General features: G+C 40.1%; 1 protein-coding gene across 4 annotated transcripts in view; it reads left to right on the top strand.

Annotated features, from left to right (window-relative positions):
- PIK3CB (phosphatidylinositol-4,5-bisphosphate 3-kinase catalytic subunit beta) overlaps positions 1-23,488 on the top strand; it is an 80,674-nt gene that overhangs the window by 5,026 nt on the left and 52,160 nt on the right. For 3 of the 4 annotated variants that reach the window (XM_044433060.1, XM_044433062.1, XM_044433059.1), the window contains exon 2: positions 17,538-17,649. The gene's annotated coding sequence lies outside the window, so the exon portion shown is untranslated. Of the gene's footprint in view, positions 1-9,287; positions 9,556-17,537; positions 17,650-23,488 lie in introns of those variants that run through there. The other variant, XM_044433061.1, reaches the window with a different exon arrangement.

Raw genomic sequence — 23,488 nt, 5'->3', positions numbered from 1 at the left:
CTGTGCTTAATGGGCTTGCTATATCGTGGCTATTGGGGCTAAATTGAATGAAACCCAAGTAATTTACTTTAATTGAGTTTTAGATTGAGCTATAAACTTTGTCTAGACTTTTACTGTCTGCCCTAAATTTTCACTGTGAAAAGTTAATCTGGAACTATAATAATATTTAGCAGATTTATGAAATGCTCACTGATTTACCATGCTTTATATATATTATTTCAATAATCCTTAAAGCAGCTCTGTAATACCGAACAGTAGTATAATGACCATATTGTAATGGAGGGAAAGACTGAGGGTGTATTTGCATGCAAATACATGCAAATGCCAGAACACTGGAAAAAATTGCTTTACTGCAAATGGACTGCTTGCTACTTCATACAGCCTCATTGCTGCCACTTGGCTGCTCCAAGAAGCAGAAATTAAAAGCTTAGTCTTTCTTCTGCAGTATTCTGTTCCCACCAAATAAAATAACATAGCATAGCATAAAAATGGCTTCATTAGCCAAGAACAAGCCTTGGTGGGAGACCCCAAGATGAATCAATTGGGCTCTGGAATTCTGGCTGATTACTGTGTGTGAATGTAGCCAGTGGCATGGTTAAGACAGCATCTAGCCAAATCTTATGTTTGAAACATTTGTATTCATATTTTGTGTCAAACTGACATTCTTCCAATAAGTTGGCTAATAAATAAAAACCCATCATTGAAAAAATAAAACTAACATCTTACAGAAAATAAGGCATTTAAACCAACTATAGCGAGCAGCAGGTTAATGACATGAAAGGATAAAACAGGTATCATCGTGCAAAATTATCTGATGAAATTAACTTGCCCCCTAATGGCATGTGAGGAGAGGACTATCTGGGTCTTCAGATATAATGTGATGTGATACAGCTGTAAAAAGGGCAGATGCTGTTTTGGGCTGCATAAACAGAAACATCACTTCCAAAACACATGCAGTACTGGCCCTAGTCAGAACTCACCTGGAGAACTGTGTCCAATTCTGGGCACCTAAGTTTTAAAAATACGCAGAAAACTTGAAAGGGTACAGGGGGGAGCAACAAGGATGATTCAGGGACTTGGAGGCAAAGTTCTATGAGGAAAGATTGAGAGAATTGGGCATGTTCAGCCTCAAGAAGAGAAGACCAAAGGGAGATATGATAGCACTCCACAAGTATCTGAAAGGCTGTCACAAAGAGGAAGGACAAGATCTCTTTTCAATAATTCCAGAGTACAGGATATGGAATAATGGACTGAAGCTAAAAGAAACCAGATTTAGACCGGATACCAGGAAGAATTTTCTCACTATCACTATGACAATGGCACCTTTTACCTGGGAAAGTTGTGGTCTCTTCCTCGTTGGAAACTTTAAAAAAGCATCTGGACAGTCACCTGAATGGGATGGTGTAACTTAGTGTCCTACAACAGCAAGGGCTTGGACCTGATGGCCTCCTGGTCCCTTCCAACTCTACTGTTCTATGATTCTATAAGGGGTTCTGCAGTGTACATGCTATTGCTTAAAACATTTCTGTCCTCCAATAACATCCTTGGCTCCACCAGCTATCTGGTATTCTAGAATCGCTCCTTATTTAGAATTAAATTCCAAGACTTTCTGAAGATCAAGTTCCACTGTATTCAGTGAGGCTTATTCTAAGATAGGGTAAGAATATAAGAAGGCATATTCCTTATGATCACTTCTTGGCATATGATAGAATTAATTTCTTAGGATTTGGCCAAACTATATAAGTTTAAAAAAAAAACCCCTTACCTTAAAACCATGTCCAATGTTTGCTAAATAAAAATAGCACTTTGGGCCCAGGGAATTAATTATGCTCTTATACAAAGCATATGCTTTGAAGTATGTTGTTGCTGCCCTTTGCAACTCCTGATACTCAGGACATTGCTTCTGTTGTGTGATTATTTCAAAGGAAGTGTTGTCTTTATCTCTGCAGCCAATTAATGTTTGATGCAAGGGTCCAGGACTGTTCAATCAGTTTGTATTGAAACTGTCAATTGAATGACACAACTGTCATTCAAAAGTCCAAAGTCTGTATGCAGACCTTTCTATGGTTAAACTCTTAAGAAGTTGCTCATTGCCTTTGGAATCCAATCTATCTGCAGTCCTCTTTACGAGTTGACTGCTTGAATTTTGTTTATATGATGTCAGAACCACTAACCAGAGGCAGCCAAAGCAGTCTGCCACACTCTTCACCTGTGCAGCTCTGTTGTGACAGAATAGTTTGGCCATTCATTGTAACATTTGCATCAGCAATGCAGTTTAGGACAAGGCAGTTGAGTGAGAAGATAAATCAGGGAGTGGTTCTTAAAATCATTCCATTGCTTACAAAATAGGCAATCAGCTTTTGAATGTGTCCACCTGAGGACAGATTACTGGAGATTCTAAAGTCTCATAATGAACGGGAAGATTCTGGACTTGAGCTGGACCAATTTGGGTTATTTAGCCACAGTCAGCTGCACTGAGTGTTGGGCTTACCTATCACCTTTTAAAATATACCATTTCTGTATTCAAAGGGTGATTGTGGGTTTTTGAGGTTTAAAAAGCTCCCAAATAACCCTATTGTTAATCGAGCTCTTTGTGATGATTGTTTAACACTCATGGTGACTGGGTGTGCACCATGAGTAGCACCCTAATTGCTACTCAGTAGCACCCTAATTGGGTGTTGCCTATTCAAAATGGTACTACACACAACACAGATCATCATGGGTTATTTAATCTAGGATAACCTACCATGTGATGTGAACCGGGTCAGCTCTTTACATAACTTGTACTGCTGGCATGAGTTGTCAGGAAGAGTTCAACTTGTAAAGAGGTATGCTTGTGAACTGATCTTGCATTAATTGTGTTAAATTTGATTGTCTCTTAATTATATTGCCAATCTTTAATATGACTCCTGAAAATATAAAATCATATATATAGCCTGTGTCCTCTCACGGGATTAGCAACAATATTTGGGCTGACTGTAATGACTTCAGTGCAGGTATGCTAGTTGCTTAATTGCTCATAATGGCCCCACAAACATAAAGATAGTGGGGCTGTTTTATAGATATTGGTATTTATGTATGGTGAACTCATTCATCAAACAGGCTTAGGCAATGTTTTGGAAAATATCTCAATATTTCACTTTGTGGGTCTGATTGGCACCATCAAGTCTCAGCTTTAGCTTTGTAATGTGAGCAGACCACTGTTGCTCTATTAATGCTCTTCCAGACAATTATTACTTCAGTTAGTATCATGATGTGAATTATTGGGAGTTCTGTATATGGATTCAGTGACTGACATGATTTTGTATCTTTAAGCGAGCGGTGGAAAGCCAGAGGCTCACGGGCTACATTCAGCCTCCAGTTTCTGGTGGTTCTGCCCTTCAGTCCTTAGCTGTTCTCTGTGAGAGGTGAAAGGCAGAAACCACAAAGAGGATTCCAGAGAGCAAGGAAGATAAAACCACTGTGAAAGTGAGATGCAGTTTTTGAAAGGCAGTTCCCTCTCTGCTAAAAGCTTTGAAAACAAGAATCCATGGATTTCTCCCGCAAAGGGTATTTCTTCTGCACTTATACCTATGTCCATATATTCTCTCTCACACAGAGTGTCTATCCATGCACATGTGCACAACTCACCCTACATCCTTCTTTTGCGCACACTATGAGGGGAGGAGGGGGTGGAACGGGATTCAGATCCAGTGTCAGTGTCATGATTTCAGGAGGGTTATCATATGGGCTGAAAAACTACAGGTTAATTGTTTTTGCAATTCAACCAGATAAATATATGTGAAAGGGCAGATGTTTGACAAGCAAAGCCTTCATGTTTGACGAGCAAAGATTTAGCTAAGGATATTAGAGGGAGGTCTAGAGCTCTGTGGTATTGTGTAGAAACAAGTAATATGGCTATAAGGAGGTATCAGAAAAAAAATTGTAGAGGTTTTGCCTATTTAACAGGGTGGAGTGTGTGTTTGTGCTGCTGCTGTTGTTGTTGTTGTAACTAGGATGGAGAATGATCAAAAATGAGGTGATGTGGGGTGAGAGATGAAGCCTCAGTGTTGAATACATTTAGCCTGATATTGCAGCCAAGGAGAAATATAAAGTTGTTTATCTTGCAGCACTGAAAGGTAAGGAATAATCTTCGGGTAGATCAGCATAGAGATGGTTGCGAACAGAGTCAAATGAGTTCATCAAGGACAATATGTAGTGTGCATGTAATAAGATACCAAGGCCAGAACCCTGAGAATTCCCAAGCAGACCAATGTAGATTCCTGAAGACTGTGACAATGTCATATGATAATTGCCATACGACATTGAAGTAACACTTTTCTTTTTTATTAATTTTGCTTAACATTCATGTGTGTTTACACGTGAGGTTATAATCTTATATCTACTGTAGAAAACAAGGAGATTTTTTTAAAACTAGCATATTTTTCTGTAAATGGAAAATATAAAAAGCCTTAAAATGGTGTTGGAATATATGGAAGGCTTTATTGTAGGAAATTAAAAACCCAATACATTTCAAACAAAAACCTTCAGATGCTTTGTAAAGATGACTTGAATTGTTCATTATAAAATAGCTCATGCATTCAATTTATATGTGACATAACTATAGCAGGATTTAAAAGCAAATGGAGGATTGGGATTGCAACTTATATATAGTGAATGGATTCCTGATACATCAGCACCAGTATCTATAAACAGCTCTGCAGTGCTTGTTTTTGTTTGCTCTCTTGAGTTAGAGGGCATTATCAAACTGTTACTGTGAGCCACAACTAGGTAAGCAAATATGAGGTTACATACATCAAGGGGAAATCGGTTGCAACATTATGTTGTTCATGTTTGAAAATAACAGTGAATGTCTTTGAGAATTTACTTTTTTGTGTGGATTAGCAAAGGTTCTGAACTTCCCTGAAAGTTTTATGGGACTTAGGTATTAAGAAAAAAAGAAAATTTCAGTTTTAGAATTAAGCTATATCACAAAATTAGATGCAATTTAAAGACAGATTATATTTAATAAGAGTTTGCAGAACTCTGATATAGCAAAAATACTTTATAATTTTCTGAACAAGCACCTGAATGCTTATACCTTAAATATAGTCACCTTAAAATCTACATGTTTCCTATGAATAATTAGAAAATATCAGGCTCTATAAGAAGAAAGAGTCTATTGTAATGGTTTCCTAATGTTCCTCATAACACTTTCCAAAGGTGTGGGTTCCTAAATTCTTTTAGATGTGTACAGCATAAAGAGGCATTTGGTTGATAGAATCTTTTGTAAGAATGCTTTTCCTTCTGTTGCTCCACTTGGAGTCACACTGTAATGGTTTACAACAGGAGCCAGCAGACTTAAGAGTGATTGAATCTAATTTCACAAAAATCTCAATATTCACCTACCAAAGTGTCTCTGGAAACAGTAAGCCTTAACTTTGCAACACTATCCTATGAATTTTTATTTGAAAGCAAGTGAAATTTGAATTGCAGCCTTGGAGATAAGAACAAGGATGCCACTGAGCAATAGTCCTCTAGGAATTTTCTTTCCATGTAAAACCTGAGCTTGTTGCCGTCTTCCAAAAACTCTGTGCCTAGTTTCTTTATCTCAACAGCCTAATTTTATGAAGGGAGAGGGTATCTTGTTAAACAATTAAGACATACTTATAGATCTATAGGAAAACATGCAAAATCCTATCTTCTGCCTATCCTTGCTTTACAATATACTACATAGAAAGGGTCTCTTACAGTGGCTGAAGTGCTTGGGGGTGATACCATGGCTGAGTATTGCTAGCCCTGTTCTACTCTTCCTCCATTCATTACTGTCTAGCGGGATGGCTTAGTATTCCTGCCCACACAGTGGTGTCCGTAGCCAGCACAGTAGTATAAATGGATGCTGCTGCACTGGAATTCAAGAGGAGCCCAAGTGTTGTGCATCTGACTTTGCATGTTCACTGCAAATTTTCTGCCGGGTCTTCTGTGATGATCTGATAGGTGCACTGTAGGAAGAATATAAGGAGAGCCCAGTTAGGTCAGATCAAAGGTCTTCTTTGGCAAACATACTCTGTTTCACTGTTGCCTGCCAGATGTCTTCATGCTTGTAAACCTGCTGGAAGTGACGGGCCTCTACTACTGTTGTTTTCTAGCAACCAGCATTTGTACCATGCTGAACTTAAACCTGGAGCTTTTTTCTCTAACTCTCCAACCTGGTTCCTTTTAGATAAGTTGGACAACAGGTCCCATCACCCTTTCTCGATACGGCCAAGCTGTGCAGGATAGGCATGATAGAAACTGCAGTCCAACACACCTGCAGGGCAACAGGTTTGGGAAGGACTCTTTTATTAATAGCATTGAAGTGCTTATTTTGAATGAATTTATATAGTCCCCCTTTAAAGCAACCAAGTTGCTGAATCCAATAGTAAAATACCGAATCCAAGGATTTTATTTATTTACTTGCATATTTTTGTGCCACCTATAACTGCCAAAATGGCCTCCCTAGGCAGCTCACACAATAAAACAGTTAATGTAATACAATTTGCCCTGATTCTACTGCCAGCTAATTTCACCAGCTGACCTCATTTGCTGTAGCAGTGAGAGAGCGCTAGGACCTAATAACTTTACTTGTCCTTTTCTGTACCAGATCCATGATAACCTTTGAAGTTAGAATTACCATTAGGCTTGGAATGAACTCTTTCAGAATCCAGCCCTCAGGCATCTGTAGACTTCTTGTGTTTGGCCTGGTCATGCAAAGAGATCCGAGCCAAGAGGGAGTCCACAAATGTGCACAGGCCCCTGGTTGTGCAAGCAACAACCTTCTGTGTCTGCAGTGTGTTTGCAGGATGCAGAAAAGGGGTGCTGTGAGTCGGTGCACCAGGTGCTCTTCCCAGTGCACAACCCCTGCCTCTGCTTGCTGCTGGCAGCAGCAGAAGCATGTGCAGGAAGGGGGTGCTGCAAGAGGGGGTACCAGGTGCCATTCCTGGCAACAAACCTTCTCCCCTGCCCACTGCTGCTGGTTGCAGTGACGTGGGGAAAAGGGGTGCTGTTAGCATAATGCATGGCGTTTAATTCTGCAAATGCTGGGCACACTCATCAGAAACTCAGAGTCTGGGCTGCTGCTAAGTGGACTGGAGTTCAGGGAGCTGAGCCCAGGAAATCCAATGGATTCCCTCCCCAAGATGGATTCCTGGCACATAACTAGTTATTGCAACTGTACACTGTATTCCTAAGGTGGATGCACCACAGAGTCCTTTGAAGGTTTTATGATGCTGCTCATTTTATTTTCAATCGCTTTCTTAATAAATCCTATCAAGGAATTTTCCTTCTTTAAAGCCCCACATGGATTTTCATTGAGCTGTCCTAGTTACTTATTACAAGGTTGGCATCAAAATAAAGTAAGGTCATGTTCAGTGTAGTTTTTAAAATGCTCTAATATTATTTTATTAGTCTTTGGGGAGCTTGTTTGAGTATAGGAGAAGTTAAATGTTTTTAAACACATAACAGAAATGGATCTGCTTTATCTAGGAAGGTGTGAATAGTTGCTAGGATGGAAGCCTTCCTGAACTCTTCTTGCCGATTTGGTGCTGCTGCCCACTCCCCAGTGATGCTACCTGCTTCGAGTTAACTGGAACAAGCAAAGGACACGCTCCATTCCTTGCACTGATTAGCTCCTGCTTGGAAAACATTGGCAACCCTTCCTCTTCACAAGCATGCTACTTATACAAGGCCTGCTTTTAAAAAAAAAATTCTTTTCTTGGTTCCCAGAGCCATGAAATCACTGTCTTGACTTAGGCACTGAATTAAGTGAAGAATGGCAAACAAGTCCAGAGCAAGTACCATGTTCGCATTGAGTTGTTTGAGTTGTTTGTTAACTGGTACTGAAAATCCCTACTATCAATAGTTTTTTTAAAAAAAATAATAATACTACACCATGCTTACCAGTTACTGTTGTGCTGACCATCTTCTCCTTTTAATTCATATTAAAGTTATGCTGTCATCCAAAGCAACTGTATCCACCTTCCTTTTTATTTTTTCTTTTCTTTTCTTTTTTTTGAGATTGCCATTCTCAATTCAGGGTATGAGACAATAAATCCTTTAGAACTTACCTGTGCAGAACAGAAGGCTGACCAGGGATATAACAGTGTTCTACAATTTACTACCCTTTACAGCCTTTGCTACCTGGTAATATATTTTTTTACTTTTTTGCATGAAAGATAATACTGAAAGGTTTGATGATTAGATTAGATTCCCGATTAGATTCCTGTAACGCGCTCTGCTTGGGGCTACCCTTGAAGACGGTCCGGATACTTCAATTGGTGCAGAATAGAGCTGCCAGGTTGCTGACGGGGACTGGACGTTGTTCTCATATAACCCCAGTTCTCCGTCAGCTCCACTGGCTCCTGATTGAAGTCTGGGCCGAATTCAAGGTGTTGGTTATGACCTATAAAGCCCTAAACGGCTTGGGACCTGGATATCTAAAGGAATGCTTGCACCCATATATGCCCTCCCGCCCCTTGAGATCAGCAATGGATGCCCTTCTCCGGGAACCCTCTATGAATGATATTAGGAGGGTGAGTACCCGGAGGAGGGCTTTCTCTGCGGTGGCGCCCCATCTATGGAATGTGCTCCCCTGAGAGGTCTGCCTGGCGCCGTCGTTATTTGTTTTTCGGCGCCAGGCTAAGACCTTTTTATATAAAACTTATTTTAATTGTTAAATTATTGAATTAATTAGGATTTTAAAATTTTTAGCCAAGAATGCACCTGGGGTTTTTAAATGTTTTTTTAATTGTTATATAATTATTATTTATGTATGTTTTTATGTATTCTTTGTGAGCTGCCCCGAGGCTTTGTTGCGATGGGGTGGCATAGAAATGTTTTAAATAAATAAATAAATGATAAATGATAGCAATGTAGAATGCTTGTTCTGTGGCATTAAAATTCTGGAAACATTCTGAATAAGGCATGAGGAGCCATTCAGCCCACCAGATTCTCTTCCAGGTCCTATCTCCTCTCTTAGAAGAAAAGCCTTATCATCAACCAGCAATTGCTATAATAAGATCTTTTCCCTGCTGATAAGGGAGTAAAGACTTTTCCATACTTAGCAATGAGAAGGGAGGCTCCCTCAGTGCTAAGCAGAGAACATTCTGCACCCACGCCTGCTAAAGTGCATGGATTAACAGAAAGGACGAAGCTGGGATTGTATGCATGAGAGGGAAGGAAGATGGCCCCAGTCACTTTAAGAACTGGTCATGCCCCCCCCCCCCCCCCCCACTGGCATGTGGACTCTAGGAGATTTCCTAGCTGTCAATCTAGCCTTTGGCACAGAAAAAAGGTTCCTGACTCATGGGCAGGCAGTGGACCTCATTCAAATATTGTCACTTTCAATAGGAATATAACTTGACTTATTTTTGGAGATGGCAACTGTACTATCCGAACATAATTCTGCTGCTCCTGAATTTTGGCAGCAGCATTAATATATACTGAGTTGCCATGGATGACCAGACAGCAGGAACTTTGAATGCCTCTCCTGTCTGACAGGTCAAGGATTGACTGTCAAGAACTCCTTCAATCCATCAGGTTAGTCTTGGGCTTAGTTTCGTTGTTTGTGTAATAACTGTTTTACTGTAATGTTGTCACGGATACAACTTGTTGAATGCTCATGGATGCCAGTAGCTTGTATGCTCTTCATGGTATGTCTTGCTGGGGGAGGGAAAGCACCTTCCGGTACTATGGCAAGCAATGCTTAGGGTAAGCTGTAGTTTGCATTTGGTTGGCAAACCAGAATTTTTACAGAACCTGAACTGATGGAAGTCAGAGGGGGGAAATGGCATTTGTTCAAAGTGTACCTGTTTACAACAAAGTTCTACAGAGCATTGCAGAGGAAAGCTATTATTACATCCAGACAGATCCTCACTCTTCCCATTCACTCCCCTGAAACATCCACAAAAATCCAGTCTTGTGACCTCAGAGCCACAGCCAACATAGAAAGCCTCTGAGTCAAGGACTCAGTTTGGAGCTTAGAGCACATTTCTGAGCTGGCACTTCAACCTCTCCTGTAGCTGGGTAGGCTCTGTGTAGCTGCCATGGGGCTGCACCCTAATTTTTCTCTTCTTTTTTCAGTGTTATTGTTTGTTGCCTTTATTATTTTAACGAAAGAGTGGTATATACATTCTCGAACATTATTGTATATCACCCTTGAATAAGCTACACTCAGAAGCTATTTCTAGGATGTTTTCTCTCAGGCAATTTCCATTTCTTCAGTAAATCTAAACAGTCGGGGTTCACCTCAAACTTTTCCCTATGAGCCATTCTCAGGAATAAGAAAAAGTAAACAGGACAAAATAAGAGTCCTTGCAAAGAACACTTTGTTGAACGATTAGAGCCATTAGAACTATGAGTCATTATTACAATTTCCTGAGTCTTGATAACGTAAAACAGATAGAAACAATAACTTTTTCAAGAAGACAGCTACTGGTGTATATTTTAGGTAACAGTCTTACACATGCTAGAGCTCAGTAAATTAGCACTGAATTCAACATACCGAATTAATTTTAAAAACGGTTAAGACTTGCTTCAGTTTCTTTCCATGGAAACATGGGAAAGACCCAGACTTTTCACCCCACCATGGCTTCAAAATAGTCAAAACTTTTACACCTTCAGCACTTGCACTGATTTATCAGCAGAATCGTCATATCCTGGCCAACTTGGAGATTCTTTGAAGTGGCTTGCCTGCTGTTAGGTAAATCAAACTGGTGCTAAAGCAATGGCCAGGTCTGAAAAATCTACAGGATAAAAAGCTGTAGCGGCTTCTGGGGTAGATTCAAAACCAGCTGGGTTTGGATGACAAGCCACATGAGGGGAATTAGGCAGATCATGTCATGCAAGGGCAGGAAAAAAGCACCCCTTCCCCATGGCTGCTTTCACTGTGATCATGCAAGCTTAGCCAATATGTAAGGGCATATAAAGGGCATGCAAACTGAGGACATACACCAGCCCAGTGTCTGACTTTTGTCACATAAACATGCTGTACTTCAATGTTAGATGCCTATGCAACAGGGGTCTCAAACTCGCGGCCCGCGGGCCAATTGCCGGGGTGGGTGGGGAACGGGGGAGGGACTGCCGAGACTGTGTCCTGGGCGGAAGGAAGGAAACAAAAGAAAAATGACCCATGATGTCCGATAGAAGAAGAAATCCTGAACCTAAGAAGAAAGTCCAGAAAGGAAGTCAAATGAAGAGCCCAGACTTCCAACAGAATAGGAAATCAATTAAAAAGGAGGGTAGGTGGCTCCAAGTTATAAATGCTTGGAAAATCTGAAATGTACCATAGGATTGGCATAGATTCAGCCCTATGGTCTAGAGAAGGACGTCCTAGGAGCCATAAAATATAGCCAGTTCTCTCCACAGTCAGAAAGAAAGATCTGCCTTTCATTGACTTTGCTTCACACTTCAACAATGAAAAAAACAAAAAGGAGACATTCTGGGGCATGTTGTAGTTTGAATTTAAGCCTCTAGTACAGGGAGAAATGCATGGCAGCCCTGGAGTTGGTAGACTTATTTCCATCTTGTTGAGCTCAAAGGGGAAAAATGATCAAATATGGAATGAAGGGAGATTTTTCTATTTTCTACCCTGCTAGTGGAAATTAAGAGTTTATCTGTCATAAACCTTCCCTCTTCTACACCTGATGGATCGTTCTGTGCCACAGTCTTAATTCCTCTCACATTTTGCACCATTTTAAACAACCCTATTCTCTAGATACGGAGAAGAGCTGCATGTGGGAAGGGAAGATCCACACTATGAGAGAGACCTTGCTATGAAGGGGCCTTCATAGTATCCTATGAAGATAGGCTTTTCTCTCCTTAAGTAGGAGAAAAACAAGCAGGGGAATAAACCGGAAGGCCATCTCCTGATCCTTTTTCTAGAGGAAGACAACTTTCACTGACTTCCTGCCTTTGTTGTAGGCAGGTGGATTCCATCAAAACTTGTGTGAGCCCAGTGCTTTTTCAAGATCTCTCTCTCACACACACACAAAGAGAGTGCAAGAGAAAGTGTGAGCACTCTATTAACAAGGAAAAGAAAAAGGAGAGGATCAGGGAGACAGAAGGGAGAGAAAGGACTAAGCATGTGTGTTACATGGCTGAGTGGGCCCTCTATGTTGTCAAGCAGCCCCTTCAGTTTTTCTGTTTCTATTTGCCATGCACGGGGGCAAATGGGTGGGTGTATAGTATCATGTGGCACATGGTCACTCCTTAGTAAGTGGTTTCTCTTTAGCCAGTGCTGTGTTAATTTGTCATACTGTAAAAATGTTGCCATATAACTGGGAATTCAGGCCACATCTGTTTGTTTGTTATATAAATGCTGCCTGAAGTAGTGCAGCAAGAAATAGGGAACTGGTGAAATTATGTTGCCCACAAATGATTTCAAAATGCTAACAGAAACCTAGTGGCTGGGAATCAAGCTTGCATTGAGAGATCTTGCCGAGAACAGAAAATAGATGTTTCATACTGAATACACTGAAGAATTAATAAACTTTGCAAAACTGCAGGTGAAAATTGTAAATCAATTCTAGCTATAAGATTGGGGCTTTGTTGTCTTTTTTAAAAGCAAAAGTTCTACTTTTTCAACTGGATACTCTATCAAGTTAATAAAGGAATGTTTACAGGTTGTTAACTGGGCTAAAATGCAATGACATTTTTTGCCATTCGTTATCACAGACCTTACCACTACACAGACCTTCCCTTTTTTTGCAGCTTCTGGGTTTCTTTTTTAAGTAGACAACATTGTAATTGCCATCATTTTATCTGTATGTCAATTTTAATGTGAAATACAAGTAACCACTTCTAATTTTTTGCTCACATGACTACATATATTCCGGGAACTGTTTCTAAATAGCTTGAGTTTGAGACCTTTATCTCCACTAGACTTTGAACTGTTGTGTAAGAAGCATGGAAATTAGTGGGGCTTTTATTGAGAGTTGCTCTTAGTGCTTTGCTCCTTATCTCCCTCTGGCCCTTTAAGATTTATTTTCATTTTAACTGTCAGGATTATTTCATTAGGCAAAAGAGGGACTGCAGTGCTTGCGCCTTTGGCAAAGATGCTACCAGTGAATTCATCTGCTGTATTGGTTCTACAGCAGAACCTATTTGCAAAATCTTTGCTGTACTAGCCTGAATGGGAGATTATGGGCTGGCAGGTTTTTAGGTCTATTAATGGTAATGCAAAGTAATACTGGATTTGCTAGATATTGGTGATGTTTGCAAGGATAAAATTAACAGAATAGTAAATTAAGGATGTAGGTGTTTATACATGAGTCTGTTTTTCCCTTGGGAAGGCATCTGGTAAAATAAGAAATGACTTATACAGTAGGTGTGCATTTCCTCTTTAGTTCTTGAAAAAAATTCAGCTGCTGGCCTGTCATGTTTTGACTGGCTTACATAGGAAAAATATTTAAAGTGTTTCAAGTGAGCCAAACTCTGTGTGTATGTGTGTGTGAGGAGATAGAGGTTAGCAACAACAAACAGTGTGCAGTTCCAAACACCACCATAGAGAAAATTTCTGAGAGATCATCAGCTATTCTTAGTCACAGCCCCTGTGCTTTAAAATGACTCATGTTAAATATCGGGCTTATTTTAGCTATAGCAGTTGGAAGTACTGGTGATGGGAATTCCACATCATCTTCTGCAGCCTGTAATCAATCAGTAAAGTCTGTTGCCTGTTAGGCAGTCCTTTCTGCACTAGCACAAATCCACACAGTTTCATGGGTGCAGCTGCCCAGCCAGTCTTTGTGATCTGCACAGCACTCAGGTCTGAACAAAACTGACCCAGGTAACCTGTGTTGCAAACAGGGTCAACCCCCAATATAATGTACTGCCAAGTGTATGCATTGTATTAGGAATTCTGTTGGGCATATATTATGTAATTATCAGAGGAATTATCCCCTCTAGAGGGGTCCTACATGATTCCTTTTGATACCAATGTGGAAGAGCTTGCTTTATAAATGTGCAGACCATTGGCAGCAGGTACAAATGCAATCTTAGCACCTGTTAGATATTGCACAGTGCCTGGGTAGCAGTCCTAGGAAACAAAAAGACTTTAGAGATGCAGTCTTAAGCCCAGAGACCTGGAAATCAGCTCCAGTGAACTCATTAAGACTTCTGAATAAACATGCTTAGAATTGCACTGTAGGATGCCTACTATTTATTGTTTCCATTGTTGTTGTTGTTTCTGTTGCGGTTGAGGGGACTGGAATAACTAAACTGCAGTAATACCATGCACTGGTTCTTGTGTATTGGGTTGCTATCCCCTCCGCTTGCGGCACTCTGCTTAAAAATTTTATGGAAATGCAGTGCCACAGTCTGTCCCAAAGCACCCAAAACGTTTTTTTCTGGTTTTGCTTTCTTACTAAAGTGTGAATAGGCAAGTCAACTAGAATGATGTCAACTGGATGTGGTGAGAACTTTTCACTCCCCCCTCCCCTCCTGATAGTTAATCATGGTTTGGTTGAATGATTCCTTGGCTATGAAGGCTCACCTTACATTCACGAAGAACCTGGAGAGTATAAAGCAAGAAGGGCTATTTTTACTATCTGTTCTTGCTCTACGTCTTCCTCTGCCTATGCAAACTGACTTTCACACATATGGGCTTTTGTATCCTAAACAGGGCCCTGTTCTACTAGAAGACCCTTAGCTGGGTGAAGTATAGGGTAAGCTAGGTATTGCTTTGCTGTTGTTTTCCTACAACACTTTTCCAAATGGTTTTTCCATTGTTCAAAGAGGTTTCTCTTCTTTCTCTTGATATTTCTACACCTTTTAATGCCTTCAACCCTTCCTTTTTGTAAATGCATTTCACAGGTATAGCACTTTATTCCAAAGTGCTGCAAATACAATAAAACTATTGAAAATACTATATATCTACAATAATTATATAACCTTAATGATCAAGATAATTTCATAAATAAAAAGCTTAAATAATATACAAGATAAGACTAAATCTTACATAAAACTCATATAAACTCACAAGCCATGAGCATTTACCTCAAATAACCAGTTTCCCTAATGAAACAGAAAAGCTTTCCAACCCATTTTAAACTCTTGGTTCACTGTGGTGGTAGGTGGATGTAGTTCCACAATTGAGGGAAGTGGTAACGGGCCTCCACAATCTGTGAGTAGAAGGAATTAGAGCCTGACCCATGGATCTTGTGGTCCAACCCAGAGCATAACAGGACAAAAGAAAGGAAAAGTATGGCTTGATAATTTAGCCTTAAGGTGTTAAAGACCAGGACAGTAATCTTGTAACAGACTCTGGACTTCAGCCAGTATAAGTCTCTGTGATACAAGCATATAGAAGAAGGTCAAGAACAGTCCCAACAGCATTATTCTGAACCAGAATCAAAGAAGGAGAAGAGGAAGTACTGCTAGGGGACACTTACTTTAGTCCAGGTGTGATGTAATCACAGCTTAAACCAGAATCTCTGCCATCACCTGGGGCAGATGTTGTGAGTCTAATGTACTGAATATTTTTTAAAAGGAAACTACAAATTCTCCTTGTGCTCTCAATCAGGGAGCACATTGAAATGTGATCATTCTCCAGGACGCTAGCAACAGGGACCAGGAGCAGCTGGAAATACCTTAAAGATAAAGAGGAGGCAGGAAGGGAAAGGAAGTGGGGTGTTCAGTACAGAAAATCAAGGTTTTGGTTTTATCCATATTCCAACTGAGGTGGTTAGTAACATCCATACTATAGTAAGTAACTTCTCACTGGTGTCTGCTCCCCCTGTGCAAGCTGATCAAAGGGCTGGTAAGCCTGAGCATCATCAGCAGAAATGTGATACTGAAAACCAAAATCAGAAATAAGATAACCCATGGGAAAGATGTAATGAGAAAAAAGATTAGGTTGAAGGACAGATTCTTGAGGTATCTTAACCATAAGAAGAAAAGGTTCTGAAACACTATTAGGCCAACAGTGCCCATGGATGCCCATCAGACCAAAAGTATCTTGTGGTCCAAAGTATCGAATGCTACTGAAAGACCAAGCAGCATGAGCATCAGTGCATGGCACCACACCTTGGCCACAAGAACATCATTGAATAGTACCATCTCCATTGAATAAAAAGCCTGAAGTCCTGATTGAAAAGGATGGCTGAAATCATGAGAAGATAAATAAGAAACGACCTGGGAGGGGGCCAATTTTACATGACCAATCGTCAGTGTAACCCGTATTTGTGTGTCTCAACTATAACCTGAAAAGTACGATTGTCCCTTAGCTCATGTTAACATGGTGGCAGCCTAACCAATAACTTACTTGACCACTGCTGGGAATTGGAATTGGGTAACTGCCTACCCTCCTTTCCCTTCACACTTGTCATCAAGGGTTGCATGTGGGGAAATAAGAGTGTTTGGTGGTTTTACCATATGGTCAGCCTTATGATAAATGTGATGACAGAATGCTAACATGTGGGCATTTGTGATGATGCTGTTATGGTAATACTTGTACTGTATATGTATCAGTGTATACACGTTATCTCTTTTAGCCTACCTTTCCTCTTCCAGCTAGGGAAGAGATTTTGGTTACTGCTTGAATTCTTTGCTATTCCATGCCTACCTCATTGTATGCCAAAAATGACAGTAACAAAGTTGAAACTGCTTGTGTAGAGGAGAAAGCTGTGTGGAGAGTTAATAATTAAAATGCTGACTGTATAACCCTGAGCAGATTATAATGCAATACTACCACTAACATAGATTGCATTGCACCAGCATAAGAGACCACTAGCACAACATCAGCACTGTTTGCTAGTTGGCAGATTTCCCGGGGAAGCTTCACACAAACAAATGCTATATAGTGCTGGATGATACAGCTAGAACAGTGTTAAGTTAGGTATTGTGTCATATTGGATACTTATCTGTTATGTTCTTGATATAATTTAGTTTTCCTCTGTATGTGTTTATTTTTTTATGGGGAAACGGTCTGTCTTTAGTTGGTGGTTAGCTTTAGGAGTGGGTTGTTTTGGCAAAGAAGTGGGGACAACTTGCCTTTTCAGCTGTTTTTCTCCTTTTCTGTAGTACATCCTACTAGTACAACTGTTAGGTTTTCTGGCTTACTCTTAAGAGAAAACACATTTGAAGACCAACAAAGAAGCACAACTAAGGAGTGGTGAAGCAGAACTCTTCCTCCTCACTTGCATGTGAATGTTTGTATTTTTTCCTTCCTTCCCCTGTGGTGTTTCAAGAAATTCAGCAAATGGGTATTAACTGCACCCACTTAAGCCAAGTGAGCTCAACAACTGTTAGTTGCCATTCCCTGTGATTTGTCACATTTTGTGTACTAGCATCAAAATAATGAGACACACCTTTTGGGAGTATTGTGGAAACAAATCTGTTATTTTCTAGATTATGTGGATTTGACTCCATTGTTCAAGTGTGAAGTAATACATTGTAGTCTTTGTGGCCAATTAATGGCTAATTGGAGGTATATTCAAATATTCTACAATTAATTCATGTTTATTTAATTCAATTCTGCTAAATTGTGCCATTTTATCCACACCTCTCTTTCTCTCTCTTTTAAGGCCAGTTGAATCATCTACACAAGACTTAAAGCCTGGAGAAAATATGATTTGCACGAATAAGCTTATGAGACCAGAATGAAATCAAAAGAGCTTTCCTATGAAAAGCAAAAATGTGAGCTCTCTTCTCTTTTTAAACATGCAATTCTATAGGATTACTTTTATATTACATTTATGGCTTAGAGAAAAAAAAATCTAGGCAGCTGCCAATACTGTATAGGCAAGTTGTTTATGTATACTGTGTTGGCAAGTGTTGGGCTTTTAGTCATATACTTTGTGTTTCCTCAATACAAAGAACAAATGTGTGGAGAAGAATAGGATTTTTCAGGCTATTAATACTTTCACCCTTTAACATGGTGGGATGAAAATGTGAATGATGTGCTTAGCACATACAGCTTTCGCCTGTAGACTACTCACCATTATCAAGAATCCTAGTCATGTGGAACAGTCTTTGTACACCATAGTTATATATTTACAGACCTCATTATTTGCTTTCACCCAAACATACTGGAGATAGGCTCAGAGAGGTCCATGGCAGGGCCATCCAGCATTCTTGCTCTCCTACCATACATTTGGTATGTAATGAGATGCATATAACATTTCTGTTAAATTTTAAGACTTTGAGGAAAAAGAAATCAACTTTAGATGTTGATTCGAAACAGAATACCCCTCCTCCCTTCCTAAGTGAAAGATCTTGGCTCCAGCTTCTGGGTGGTTCAGGCTGCTTATGGGCCAGTTTTTAGGAACATCTGAAACTGCTGCATGATTGAGCTGATGCTACATACTCAGACTAATAAGGTTAAGGCCAGCCTGATGAATTCCACCTACTCAACAGTTTCACACAGAACTGGATGTGCTCTGGTGCTCACCAGCCTCTTGGCTTACCTCTGGTCTTGGCATTTCAGCTAAGCATTCCAATCTTGCCTCTTCTTCCAGTTCTGGTTGAGACTCTTGAGTCAACAACCCTGGAAGGCTGTACTTTAGAAGAAGTATCTGAGTCACTCATCACCCTCCAGATGGGCTGCAGTTCCCATCATTTCCATACAGAAAGATCATTGACCACAATGCAGTGGCTTTGGTCAATAGTGACTAGCTGTGCTGCTATGTGGAGATGTCTGCAGGTTGCCAGTGGGAGAACCTTGCTAGGTGTTCAGAATGAAAGAGACAGTTGTTCTTGGCATGTACTTCAAGGCCAAAGAGACTTGGACTCTTCAGAGGGGGAGGAGGAAGGACCCTGGGGAATGGGGCCTCCAGATTTCTACGGTGAGAGATGGGATTGGTGGGAAGGTTTATCTCAAAGTCACCCTCTCTAGGTATTCAGGCAGACCCTGAGAATAGCCACAGTCTGCAAATGTTGGGAGGGGGCATGGAACAGCCAGACAAGCTTGGTCTGATCCTTGACCCCATGACACAGTATTAGGAGAGAAGGGCTAGCCAACCAGAAGGGTGGTGTACAGAGGAGTGTGGCCCATGGGTACTCAAAAGGAGGGTTCCTGGAAGTAGTTTCTAATGTGTGTTCAACAAACCACTCTGTGCATGCTCAAGAGACTCTTTGCTGATTATGCTTTGTTGGATGTACATTGCAGAATAAGGATCTTTTGCCAAATAGATCATTATTTTCTGTTGTTTTGAAAGGGCAAAGGAGAAACCTTGCTCCCCACTCTATGTTCTTAGTTTTTCCCCAGTGCATCTGCAGTAGTGGGCACACTGATCTTGCCCTTGGTAACAAAAATATCAGAAATACATTAGAAAAAATAAGCTGTCATCAGTACACTGGCATTTTTAATATTTTGTCAGCTAACAACATTTGGTAGATTTGGTGAATGTTTAACTTATTTATTACTTTTATATCCTGTTTTTCTTCCAAGGCACTTGAATCAGTGTACGTGGTTCTCCCCTTCACTATCTATCCCTCTAATGACCCTGTGAGGTAGATTAGGCTGAAAGAGCCTGTGTCTTTGTTATCTAGGGAAGTACATTGCTGAATTGGGGTTTGAACTTGGGTCTCCCCAATTCTAATCCAGCACTGACTAGTATAATGCCATTTGGGAGGTGCAGGGAATCTAAATTTGAAAAATGTTTCTTACATAATTTTGTGGAAAACCCTACTGCCTGTTATATTTAGTTTTTTAAAAATTAGTTTATATGTGTGAAAGGGATACCAAATTTTGCATATAGGATTGGGCAGTTGAGAGAAAATGTTGAAGTCCAGGTTTCCCTAATACTAGATGGATAAAGGAGTAAGGAAATTCCAATGTTGTTGTTGCTATCTATGATTTTTACAGTTGTAAAATTGCAGAAGTGGGTGAGAGGTGTCAAATTGCTGTTTATTGTTCAGTAGAAACAGAATATACTTGCTAAGAATCATCAGCCTGTTTTGCTGGTAATAGCAATACATAGCATTTATATGCCAATTTAGTGTAGAGGTGCAAAACCTGCAGACCACTTTCTGCCAACTTCTGTACAGCTGTGCATGAGTTTAAACTTTGTTATGGAAGGTAATAGCCTTTTCAGGGGCACAGAACCTCTTCCAGCCCAAGGGCTGAAGCTATTTCAGAGAAACTTTCAAGGGCTGTGTTCTAGTGCTGGCTGAGACCAAAGGAAAAGTGGGTAGAGCCTGAAATTTCCAAGATGCTAGCATTACTACATAAGCAGTAATCTCGGTTGGCCTTCTGCAGAGCCCTTGAAGGCCAACCAAGATTACGGAAGGGCCAGATTTGCCCCCTAGAATTTGGACCGAAGCCCCTGCATCTTCATCTATTTAATGCATCCCATGAAAGTGGTCAAAGGTAAACCTTACCTTTCAAATGACTAGAAAGCCACAAGAAATAACATACACAGGTCCTTTAGTACTGGTTAGTGTGACACCTAGTTTCCGAATGAAATCAAAACTACTATTTGTTGTTAAGACATCTCCAAATATTGTACTTCCTCAGTTCTTCTCTAAAATAAATATGTCCTTCACTATGAATTATCCCCTCCAAATGTTAAAAGTCTTGGGGGAAAAGGCTACTTGTGGTGCAGTTTCTACTGTGTTTTGTTCCCAAGCCAATACTCATATATCACAGAAGCTTCAAGTAAAGAAAGAAAGTCAAAGAGAGCAGCCGCAGACATCCAAACAGTGGTTTCTTGCCAGCTAGCTGTGCTGCTAGCCAGGAAAGGGATTTTGAACCATAGAATGACATATAAGGACCTGTGAATGGCTGCCTTTCATTGCTCAGAAATGTAAATATTTTCTCACTCTAGCAGTTTTGTTAATCTTACACAATTCAGTGATCGAATTAAGGTTGCAGTCCTCTGTGCACATTTACTTGAGAGTAAATCCCATTGCATTCAGGGGGAAATAACTTCTGAGTAAATATATAGAGGATCAAGTTGCCTGATAGAATTCAAGATCTGACCACAAATGTTGTACCAAGTCATTGTTCTAAGCAGCTGTATAATGTTTAGAAATTCAGTATGAATAAAAATATTTCAGTAAAAAGTACTGACTTACCATATTGGTGTTCCTACTCTTCTTTAGTGTTTGTTTATAGAAAGACTGTGAATGTGTGATTTTTTAAAAACAAGTTGGAAATACAAGAGAGAGATTATAGTAAAATCTACAGTGCTGTATTCACAAAGAGAAGAAAGGGGCTTGTACCTCCTCTATTTTTTTACTCCAAAATATAACTGATGCCAGTCTTCAGTAAACTTATTTAATCCTAAACCCACTTGAGTGTTTTTGTATTGCTAGTATAAATGGAATGGAATAGATATTAAGTTACCGCTTGAAGATAAGGTGGCTTTGTGGTTTTCCCAACCAAATGTTTTAAACAACTTGAGAGGGTGAGCAGATTTATTATACAATCTAAGTTTCATCACTCCCATCTATTAAAGAAATACAACAAAAGTACTTTAGGGTGTTGAGGTATTAAGTAGCCAGTCACGGTTGTTGCATTGATCAAGAATGTGTTTTATAATATATGCATATGTGGTTGCTTCCACAGGTCTTGCCACAATGGGATAGCATTAAATTCAGCAAGACCTTAACAACACAACATAGAAATGCTGGAGTTCTCAGTTGGATGGGGAGAAAGTGGACCATCAAAAGCTGGCAGTGTGTGGGAATAAGTGCAGGAGAATATGAATGTAGCCACAGGTGAAGCAGGCCCAGATAAAGCAGCAGTAGCAAGACCTGTATGCCAGAACTAAGGGACTTTGAGAGGGAGATCAGGTCATGGTCCTAAAAGTCCCCATCTCTATTGCTGATTGTGGTTCTCCAAGGTCTTGAGTGGATAAAAAGCCTGTCTTGCTACCTGATCATTTTTAACAGGCACTAGCAGGAACCAGTCCTGGCACCTTCAATAAGTAAAGGTCTGCTACAGAGCTGAAGATCTGCCTTGCAGGAAGAATTGATTTAATGATTTTATTATCAGGAACCTTGAGCATTTTGATTTGTGCATTATTGTTGTTTATTAAGCCAAAAATCCCAGACTGACCTCCTCAATAAACTAAACCAAAGTGGCGAGAGGTTTACTATCTTTATTTTGAATATGCTTAATGTGGGCAAGATGTGCAAATGGATGCCTGCCCTGTCTGTCTTCCTTCAGATGATAAAAAAGAGGATTAAATTAACTAATCATGCCCTACTGTTAGGCTGTTAATGCTGTGTAGTACTATTAGAGATTTAAAGGTTCAAAGTAGCACCTTGAACTGAGCCCAGAAAAAAACTGACAACCAGTATTGGGGTGATAGGATCATGATGCTGTACACCGTTTAGCAACCTAACTGGCACATATTCCAGCTAGTGAAGCTTTTGGATGCTTGTCAATGGTAGCCATTTTAGTTCTTACATGGCAGCCTGTAAACTTCAGAGATGGAGTCATCTCAATTTGAGAGTTCAGCATTTCCTTTCATTTAAAACAAAACAAAACAAAACAAAAGAGATTAGAGAAAAGTGCATACTGTCAATCTCTCTCCTTCCAAGGGGAATGCAAACGACATCCTTTCCCTAGTCACTGACCCACTGTCTTCTCTAAAATTCCCTTCACTATTTGCCCTTCTCACAAATAGAGCCTCTCCATTCCTGGGGCTCAGCTGGCCTAGTTTTACACTCACTAAGAGCTAGTGCAGTCCAGTAGTCAAGCCACACCATTTCTGGGCTAAAGCTATATAAGGAGGAAGACCGATGGGGCAGGCCAGCTCACCAGATACAAGGAGCCTGTGTGGTGAACTATGTCAGCCACAGTTCCAAAGTGTTAGCACACAAGTGAATTAAGCAGGCATGGGAGTTTAACAACAAGGCAAGAAGGTTAGTACATTTTCCAGGTAAATAAACTCAGCAATAACACAAGCAACAACAAATGGAGTTAGAAAGCCATTAGGAGTGTCGGGGCTGTCCAGCTATTGCATATGTATGAGTATATGCCAGCTGGACAAAATGTTTCAGGAAAGGAGGACATCCTCCTGCAAAAAGAGGGAAATGATCCTTTAGAAGCAACATTTGAGCAAATATCCTCTTCCACCAAGGTGTGATAGAACTATGGCCTTGGAAAATTCAGTCATTAAGCACATGATGGGAAAACTAAGTCATGAGATCCTACATGTCAAACTGTTGCTAAGTAGAAGTAACTGCAGTTAAAGGAAATCTTACCTCTAAACTTTCCTTTTGGCCATACAAGAAGAAAGCACAAGCCTGAGGGTCTGTACAGCTCACTCCTGCTCATACGTACAACACTAAACCATGGTTTAGCTGACATGAAAATACAGCCAGTGGCCAAATCCTTGAACTGAATTATGGTAGCCATAATTGCAATAACTGCCAGTGGACAAGACTAATACCAACCATATTCACAATCCAGCATGTGGTCTTTGAATTAATATATTCTGATCTATAAAATATGCATTTAGATCCAAATGTCTGTGTGGATTTGAAATATATTTGCACATTAATGTGGAAAGGACATGAAATA

The sequence above is a fragment of the Varanus komodoensis genome, unplaced genomic scaffold (assembly GCF_004798865.1).
Source record: "Varanus komodoensis strain SLA01 unplaced genomic scaffold, ASM479886v1 scaffold25, whole genome shotgun sequence".
NCBI classification, from domain to species: Eukaryota; Metazoa; Chordata; class Lepidosauria; order Squamata; family Varanidae; genus Varanus; species Varanus komodoensis.
The sequence above is the reverse complement of the archived record's forward strand: the minus strand, read 5'-3'. Positions and strand labels throughout refer to the sequence as shown.